This window comes from Azolla caroliniana, unplaced genomic scaffold (assembly GCF_043228905.1).
Source record: "Azolla caroliniana isolate FFs.n. ecotype wild unplaced genomic scaffold, voAzoCaro1.0.p SCAF_22, whole genome shotgun sequence".
Lineage (NCBI taxonomy): Eukaryota > Viridiplantae > Streptophyta > Polypodiopsida > Salviniales > Salviniaceae > Azolla > Azolla caroliniana.
The window spans coordinates 1,461,511-1,471,024 of NW_028230457.1; the positions used below are offsets into that span (position 1 = coordinate 1,461,511).

Genomic DNA, 9,514 nt, shown 5'->3' on the forward strand with positions numbered 1-9,514 from the left:
ACGATTCGACTCGAAAGGTGTGGGCTTATCCAATTCGCACCAAAGATCGTGTCTTCTCGATCTTCTCCGATTGGCTCGCTATGGTAGAAAATCAAACTGACCGAAAACTGAAATGCTTTTGGACCGACAATGGGGGAGAGTTCAAATCAGAAGAATTCGTCAAATTCTGCCGACAACGCGGCATCCGACGTGAATTTACGGCACCACACAGTCTGGAGCAAAACGGGATTGCAGAACGCATGAATCGGACAATCCAAGAACGGATAGTTTTCATGCTCCAACACTCCGGACTGTCGGATGGCTTCTGGGCAGAGGCTCTACTCACGGCAGTACACATAATCAATATGTCGCCAAGCAGGCCTCTAGGACTTCAAATTCCTCAGGAACTATGGATCGGCAGTAAGCCGAATTACGACAAGCTGAGGATCTTCGGATGCGAGGCGTACGCCCTTATTCCGAAAGATGATCGCCGAAAACTTGCACCTCGGTCCAGGAAATGCATCTTCCTTGGATATGGATCAGACGGCGAAATGGGATACCGACTCTGGGACCCCGAACGCAGACAAATCGTTCGAAGTTCGGACGTTGTGTTCAACGAGTCGGCTATGAATCCATCAGTCGAAAAACCGATCGAAGTCCGAAGGGTAACATTTTCCGATGTGACGACCCTTCAAGAAGGCCCCGCTCTTAACACACGGTCAGCTTCACAGGTAGCTGAACCTTACACCACCGACTCGGACAACTCTGACTCGGCACAGCAGAATAATTCGCTTTCGGACCATCCGACCTCGATACCCGATGCGACCAGTCCAATCATACCTCGACGATCCGAGAGACTGTCGCAACCTCCGGAGAGGTATTCTCCTGGAATTTTCTTCACCGACGCCGGCGAACCGACGTCTTACGAAGAAGCATCGACATCTGTCGATTTAGCCACCTGGCATCTGGCGATGGAGTCGGAAATGCACTCCATTCGGGCAAACAAGACTTGGGATCTGGTCGAATTACCTAAGAATCGACGTGCTCTTCCTTGCAAGTGGGTTTATCGACTAAAAGAGACGTCTGATTCGACCACCCCAAAGTACAAGGCCAGATTAGTTGCGAAGGGCTTCCGACAAGAATATGGCGTCGACTTCGACGAGATTTTTTCACCAGTGGTGAAAATGACAACCCTTCGTTTTCTACTCGGCGTAGTGGCAGCCGACAACTTGGAGCTGATTCAGCTAGATGTCAAAACAACCTTCCTCCATGGTGATCTTGAAGAGGAAATTTATATGGAGCAGCCAAAAGGCTTCGTGGCAACTGGCCAAGAACATCTAGTCTGCCGACTCAGGAAGAGTCTATACGGCCTCAAACAGGCACCGCGACAATGGTACAAGAAGTTCGATGACTTCATCCAATCGATCGGCTTCTCAAAAAGCGATGAGGACCATTGTCTTTTTACCAACACAGCTCAAGATGGATCACCCATCTTCCTCATCATTTACGTGGACGACATGCTAATTTCTGGACGCCACGCGGGCGAACTTGCCGATCTCATTCGGCAATTGCGGTTGAAGTTTGCCATGAAGGACCTCGGTCCGGCACGACACATACTTGGAATGAAGATTAGTCGGCATCGCGATAAACGACATCTCTTTTTGTCTCAGACCGACTATATCGGACGTGTTTTGGAACGCTTCAACATGCAATCAGCCAAATCTACTTCAACCCCGCTCCCCATGAATCTTCGGCTCTCTCAGCGAGACTGCCCGACATCCGGTCCGGAGGGGGAAGATATGAAGTCGGTACCGTATGCACCGGCAGTCGGCTCCCTTATGTACCTGACGGTCGCGACACGGCCTGATATCTCTCATGCCGTAGGAGTTGTTAGCAGATTTATGCACAATCCTGGCCGATCGCATTGGAACGCAGTCAAGCATCTGTTCAAATATCTGGCTGGCACAAAAGACCACGGCATTCTTTTCGGTCCGAACTCAACCTCAGGCGTAGTCGGTTACACCGACTCGGACTTCGCCGGCTGTATAGACAGTCGGAAATCAACAACTGGATACTGCTTCAAATTCGGCAATGGAGCAATTTCGTGGAAGTCGAAACTTCAGGAGTGCACAGCGACCTCAACGACCGAAGCAGAATATGTAGCTGCGTCCGACGCTGCAAAAGAAGCTTTGTGGCTCGGCCGGCTGGCGCACACGTTTCGACAAGTCGACCATGACTCGGCCCCAATTGTCTACAGCGACAGTCAAGGTGCTGTTGCCTTGTCGAAAAATCCGGTTCACCACAACGCCTCCAAACATATCGACGTTCGATATCACTTCGTTCGGGACTGCGTCATTTCAGGGAAAATCGGTCTAGAGAAAATATCGACAACCGACAATGTCGCAGATGGAATGACCAAGTGTCTTTCGGCAGACCGCTTTCGGTCCCTTCGGCATCAGATGGGCGTAATGACAAATCAGTCCGGTTAGAGCCGGACACAGCGCAGGATGGTTTCAGACAACCGACATCAGTTCCTTAATGATCGGCTTCAACTCTTCCGACCCGACCAGTCCGGTCTTCTGCCTTCGGACCCTGCCGACTCGAACAAAACTGATATGTCCGAGAACCTAGGTTTATACCTGTAATCTTAGATAACCCATGAATACGCCCATTACGGGGGAGTGTCGAATACAAGTGTATAATGGACGTATTCACACTACCTCTTTGTATAGATCAAGTTTGGGCCATTTGTGTAATTAGCATAAATGGTAGTTGCCCTAAGTCGGTCACTATATAAAGTGACCTTGTAACCTTTTTGTAAGGTTGGTTGTATTATTCTTTTCTATTGAATAAAGAGTCTTTTGTCTCTCTCTCTCTCTCTCTCTCTCTCTCTCTCTGTGCACGATCTTGCAAACTGTCATACGCAGGTACTCAACTCCAATCGAATGCTATTTGATCTTCCGCATCGACACGGCCTTTGTCCCCGACACTCAAACCCACAATCCCTTCTTTAGATGTCAAGTGCCTTATCCATTACAATACAAGTGCTTCGTTTGGATAACCATCATTATTTACGAGGTACCTTGCAAGGAATACGAATTCAAAATTACATTATTGTTTAGTGTCAATGTGCATCATGGTGTTTCTTCTTCTTCGTATCGCACGCTTGGGGGGACTCGAACCCACAATCCCTTGATTAGAAGTCAAGTGCCTTATCCATTAGGCCACAAGCGCTTGGTTTTGATAAATTTTTAATAATGAATTATCTTCCCGAAAATCCTAATTTGAAGTTATAAAATGGATTCGTTGTCGACTTATTCTTTTTGTCTTGCTATCTGGGTTTTACAAGGAAATGGATCACAGGTTCCTCTTATTGGCATATTGTCACATTGTTGATAAGCTAGGATGTCCAGGACGTTCGTTACAGAGAAATAGGATCACAGTTTCGTTTTGATAAATTTTAATAATGAATTATCTTCGAGAGATTTCTAATATGATGTTAGACAATGGATTCGTTGTTGACTTTTGTTTTGTCTTGCTATGTGGGGTTTTACAAGAAAAGGATCAAGCGTTCCTCTTATTGGCATATTGTCACATTGTTGATCACCTTGATATCCAGGATGTTATTTACAAAGAAATACGATCACTATTTCCTCATCTGCATGTTGCATGCGTGGTAGGACTCAAACCCACAATCCCTTCTTTAGATGTCAAGTGCCTTATCCATTACAATACAAATGCTTCGTTTGGATAACCACCGTTATTTACGAGGTACCTTCCAAGGAATTCAAAATTACATTATTGTTTAGTGTCAATGTGCATCATGGTGTTTCTTCTTCTTCGTATCGCACGCTTGGTGGGACTCGAACCCACAATCCCTTGATTAGAAGTCAAGTGCCTTATCCATTAGGCCACAAGCGCTTGGTTTTGATAAATTTTTAATAATGAATTATCCTCCCGAAAATCCTAATTTGAAGTTATAAAATGGATTCGTTGTCGACTTATTTTTTTTGTCTTGCTATCTGGGTTTTACAAGGAAATGGATCACGGGTTCCTCTTATTGGCATATTGTCACATTGTTGATAAGCTAGGATGTCCAGGACGTTCGTTACAGAGAAATAGGATCACGGTTTCGTTTTGATAAATTTTAATAATGAATTATCTTCGAGAGATTTCTAATATGAAGTTAGACAATGGATTCGTTGTTGACTTTTGTTTTGTCTTGCTATGTGGGGTTTTACAAGAAAAGGATCAAGCGTTCCTCTTATTGGCATATTGTCACATTGTTGATCACCTTGATGTCCAGGATGTTATTTACAAAGAAATACGATCACTATTTCCTCATCTGCATGTTGCATGCATGGTAGGACTCAAACCCACAATCCCTTCTTTAGATGTCAAGTGCCTTATCCATTACAATACAAATGCTTCGTTTGGATAACCACCGTTATTTACGAGGTACCTTCCAAGGAATTCAAAATTACATTATTGTTTAGTGTCAATGTGCATCATGGTGTTTCTTCTTCTTCGTATCGCACGCTTTGTGGGACTCGAACCCACAATCCCTTGATTAGAAGTCAAGTGCCTTATCCATTAGGGCACAAGTGCTTGGTTTTGATAAACTTGTAAGAGTGAATTACCTTCAAGAGAATTCTAATTTGAAGTTATACAATGGATTCGTTGCTGACTTATTGTTTAGTCTTACTCTGTGGGGTTTTAAAAGGAAATGGATCACAGTTTCCTCTTATTGACATATTGTCACATTGTTGATAAGCCATGATCTCCAGGATGTTAGTTACAAGGACATACGATCATGGTTTCCCTATCTGCATGTTGCATGTGTGGTAGGCCTGAAACCGAAAATCCCTTCTTTACATTTCAAGTGTCGTATCCATTACAATACAAGTGCTTGGTTTGGATAACCATCCTTATTTACGAGGTACCTTGCAAGGAATACGAATTCGAAGTTAGATTATTGTTTAGTGTCAATGTGCATCATGGTGTTTCTTCTTGCTTGTATCGCACACTTTGTGGGACTCAAACCCACAAACCCTTGATTAGAAGTCAACTGCCTTATCCATTAGGCCACAAGCGCTTGGTCTTGATAAATTCTTCATAATGAATTATCCTCGCAGGAATCCTAATTCGAAATTATACAATGGATTCGGTTTTGACTTATTGTTTTGTCTTCCTATGTGGTATTGTACACGGAAATGGATCATGGGTTCCTCATATTGGCATATTATCACGTAGTTGATAAGCTTGATGTCCAAGATGTTAGTTACAAGGAAATACGATCATGTATTCCCTATCAGCAGGTTGCAAGTGTGGTAAGATTCAAACCGAAAATCCCTTCTTCAGATGTCAAGTTGGTTATGCATTACAACTCAAGTGCTTCATTAGAATAACCATCGTTATTTACGAGGTACCTTGCAAGGAATACGAATTCAAAATTACATTATTGTTTAGTGTCAATGTGCATCATGGTGTTTCTTCTTCTTCATTCACACGCTTGGTGGGACTCGAACCCACAATCCCTTGATTAGAAGTCAAGTGCCTTATCCATTAGGCCACAAGCGCTTGGTTTTGATAAATTTTTAATAATGAATTATCTTCTCGAAAATCCTAATTTGAAGTTATAAAATGGATTCGTTGTCGATTTATTCTTTTTGTCTTGCTATCTGGGTTTTACAAGGAAATGGATCACGGGTTCCTCTTATTGGCATATTGTCACATTGTTGATAAGCTAGGATGTCCAGGACGTTCGTTACAAGGAAATAGGATCACAGTTTCATTTTGATAAATTTTAATAATGAATTATCTTCGAGAGAATTCTAATATGAAGTTAGACAATGGATTCGTTGTTGACTTTTGTTTTGTCTTGCTATGTGGGGTTTTACAAGAAAATGGATCAAGCGTTCCTCTTATTGGCATATTGTCACATTGTTGATCACCTTGATGTTTAGGATGTTAGTTACATAGAAATACGATCACTATTTCCTCATCTGCATGTTGCATGCGTGGTAGGACTCAAACCCACAATCCCTTCTTTAAATGTCAAGTGCCTTATCCATTACAATACAAATGCTTTGTTTGGATAACCACTGTTATTTCAAAATTACATTATTGTTTAGTGTCAATGTGCATCATGGTGTTTCTTCTTCTTCGTATCACACGCTTGGTGGGACTCGAACCCACAATCCCTTGATTAGAAGTCAAATGCCTTATCCATTAGGCCACAAGCGCTTGGTTATGATAAACTCGTAAGAATGAATTACCTTCGAGAAAATTCTAAATTGAAGTTATACAATGGATTCGTTGTTGACTTATTGTTTTGTCTTACTCTGTGGGGTTTTAAAAGGAAATGGACGAATTCGAAATGACGTTATTGTTTAGTGTCAGTGTGCATCATGGCGTTTCTTCTTCATCGTATCGCACGCTTGGTGGGACTCAAACCCACAATCCCTTGATTAGAAGTCAAGTGCCATATCCATTAGGCCACAAGCGCTTGGTCTTGATAAATTCTTAATAATGAATTATCTTCGGGAGAATCCTAATTTGAAGGTATACAATGGATTCATTGTTGACTTATTGTTTGGTCTTGCTATGTGGAGTTTTACAGGGAAATGGATCACGGGTTCCTCTTATTGTCATATTGTCACGTTGTTGATAAACCAGGATGTCCAGGATGTTCGTTACAAGTAAATAGGATCACGGTTTCGTTTTGCTCAATTTTAATAATGAATTATCTTCGAGAGAATTCTAATATGAAGTTACACAATGGATTCGTTGGTGACTATTGTTCTATCTTGCTAAGTGGGGTTTTACAAGGAAATGGATCAACGGTTTCTCTTATTGGCATATTGTCACGGTTTTGATCAGCTTGATGTCCAGGATGTTAGTTTCAAGGAAATACGAGCACGGTTTCCTCATTTGCATGTTGCATGCGTGGTAGGACTCAAAGCCAAAATCCCTTCTTTAAATGTCAAGTGCCTTATCCATTACAATACAAATGCTTTGTTTGGATAGCTATCGTTATTTACGAGGTACCTTGCAAGGAAAACGAATTCAAAGTTACGTTATTATTTAGTGTCAGTGTGCATCGTGGTATTTCTTCTTCTTTGTATCACACGCTTGGTGGGCCTCGAACCCACAATCCCTTCATTAGAAATGAAGTGCCTTATCCATTCTGCCACAAGGGCTTGATTGTGATAAATTTTTAATAATGATTTTTCTTCGAGAGAATTCTAATTCGAAGTTAGACAATAGATTCATTGTTGACTGTTTGTGTTGTCTTGCTATGTGGGGTTTGACAAGGAAATGGATCACGGGTTCCTGTTCTTGGCATTTGTCAAGTTGTTGATAAGCTTGATGTCTAGGATGTTCGTTACCAGGAAATACAATCATGGTTTCCCTATCAGCATGTTGCATGTGTCGTTGGACTCAAAACGAAAATCCCTTCTTTAGATGTCAAGTGCCTTATCCATTACAATACAAGTTCTTGGTTTGGATAACCATCCTCATTTACGAGGTACCTTGCAAGGAATACGAATTCGAAGTTACGTTAATGTTTAGTGTCAATGTGCATCATGGTGATTCTTCTTCGTATCGCACGCTTGGTGGGAATCGAACCCACAATCCCTTTATTAGAAGTCAAGTACCTTATCCATTAGGCCACAAGCGCTTCGTCTTGTTAAATTCTTAATAATGAATTATCTTCGCGAGAATCCTAATTTGAAGATATACAATAGATTCGTTGTTGACTTATTGTTTTGTCTTGCTATCTGGGGTTTTACAAGGAAATGGATCACGGGTTCCTCTTATTGGCATATTGTCACGTTGTTGATATGCTAGGATGTCCACGATGTTCATTACAAGGAAATAGGATCACAGTTTCGTTAAGATAAATTTTAATAATAATTTATGTTCGAGAGAATTCTAATATGAAGTTACACAATGGATTCATTGGTGACTTTTGTTTTGTCTTGCTAAGTGGGGTTTTACAAGGAAATGGATCACGGATTCCTGTAATTGGCATATTGTCACGGTTTTGATCAGCTTGATGTCCAGGATGCTAGTTACCAGGACATACGATCACGGTTTCCTCATTTGCATGTTGGATGCGTGGTAGGACTCAAAGCCAAAATCCCTTCTTTAGATGTCAAGTGCCTTATCCATTACAATACAAGTTCTTGGTTTGGATAACTATTGTTATTTACCAGGTACCTTGCAAGGAAAACGAATTTGAAGTTACGTTATTGTTTAGTGTCAGTATGCATCGTGGTATTTCTTCTTCTTCGTATCGCACGCTTTGTGGGACTCGAACCTACAATCCCTTGATTAGAAGTCAAGTGCATTATCCATTAGGCCACAAGCGCTTCGTCTTGTTAAATTCTTAATAATGAATTATCTTTGCAAGAATCCTGATGTGAAGATATACAATAGATTCGTTGTTGACTTATTGTTTTGTCTTGCTATCTGGGGTTTTACAAGGAAATGGATCACGGGTTCCTCTTATTGGCATATTGTCACGTTGTTAATATGCTAGGATGTCCACGATGTTCGTTACAAGGAAATAGGGTCACAGTTTCGTTAAGATAAATTTTAATAATAATTTATGTTCGAGAGAATTCTAATATGAATTTACACAATGGATTCATTGGTGACTTTTGTTTTGTCTTACAAAGTGGGGTTTTACAAGGAAATGGATCATGGTTCCTGTTATTGGCATATTGTCACGGTTTTGATCAGCTTGATGTCCAGGATGCTAGTTACCAGGACATATGATCACGGTTTCCTCATTTGCATGTTGAATGCATGGTAGGACTCAAAGCCAGAATCCCTTCTTTAGAGGTCAAGTGCCTTATCCATTACAATACAAGTTCTTGGTTTGGATAACTATTGTTATTTACCAAGTACCTTGCAAGGAAAACGAATTTGAAGTTACGTTATTGTTTAGTGTCAGTATGCATCGTGGTATTTCTTCTTCTTCGTATCGCACGCTTTGTGGGACTCGAACCCACAATCCCTTGATTAGAAGTCAAGTACCTTATCCATTAGGCCACAAGCGCTTGGTCTTGTTAAATTCTTAACAATGAATTATCTTCGCAAGAATCCTGATTTGAAGATATACAATAGATTCGTTGTTGACTTATTGTTTTTTCTTGCTATCTGGGGTTTTACAAGGAAATGGATCACGGGTTCCTCTTATTGGCATATTGTCACGTTGTTGATATGCTAGGATGTCCACGATGTTCGTTACAAGGAAATAGGATCACAGTTTCGTTAAGATAAATTTTAATAATAATTTATGTTCGAGAGAATTCTAATATGAAGTTACACAATGGATTCATTGGTGACTTTTGTTTTGTCTTCCAAAGTGGGGATTTACAAGGAAATGGATCACAGGTTCCTGTTATTGGCATATTGTCACGGTTTTGATCAGCTTGATGTCCAGGATGCTAGTTACAAGGAAATACGATCACGGTTTCCTCATTTGCATGTTGGATGCGTGGTAGGAGTCAAAGCCAAAATC

The 9,514-nt window shown here is 41.2% G+C and overlaps 7 non-coding genes across 7 annotated transcripts; all 7 read right to left on the reverse strand.

Annotated features, from left to right (window-relative positions):
- Positions 1–3,140: 3,140 nt before the first annotated feature.
- On the reverse strand, positions 3,141–3,213 carry TRNAR-UCU (transfer RNA arginine (anticodon UCU)). Its single transcript has one exon. It is a non-coding gene; the product is annotated as a tRNA-Arg (tRNA).
- Positions 3,214–3,827: 614 nt separating this feature from the next.
- On the reverse strand, positions 3,828–3,900 carry TRNAR-UCU (transfer RNA arginine (anticodon UCU)). The gene has a single exon. It is a non-coding gene; the product is annotated as a tRNA-Arg (tRNA).
- A 1,586-nt stretch (positions 3,901–5,486) lies between these two features.
- TRNAR-UCU (transfer RNA arginine (anticodon UCU)) lies at positions 5,487–5,559 on the reverse strand. Its single transcript has one exon. It is a non-coding gene; the product is annotated as a tRNA-Arg (tRNA).
- Positions 5,560–6,152: 593 nt separating this feature from the next.
- Positions 6,153–6,225, reverse strand: TRNAR-UCU (transfer RNA arginine (anticodon UCU)). The gene has a single exon. It is a non-coding gene; the product is annotated as a tRNA-Arg (tRNA).
- Positions 6,226–6,414: 189 nt separating this feature from the next.
- Positions 6,415–6,487, reverse strand: TRNAR-UCU (transfer RNA arginine (anticodon UCU)). Its single transcript has one exon. It is a non-coding gene; the product is annotated as a tRNA-Arg (tRNA).
- Positions 6,488–7,590: 1,103 nt separating this feature from the next.
- TRNAR-UCU (transfer RNA arginine (anticodon UCU)) lies at positions 7,591–7,663 on the reverse strand. The gene has a single exon. It is a non-coding gene; the product is annotated as a tRNA-Arg (tRNA).
- A 1,314-nt stretch (positions 7,664–8,977) lies between these two features.
- On the reverse strand, positions 8,978–9,050 carry TRNAR-UCU (transfer RNA arginine (anticodon UCU)). Its single transcript has one exon. It is a non-coding gene; the product is annotated as a tRNA-Arg (tRNA).
- Between the last annotated feature and the right edge of the window lie 464 nt (positions 9,051–9,514).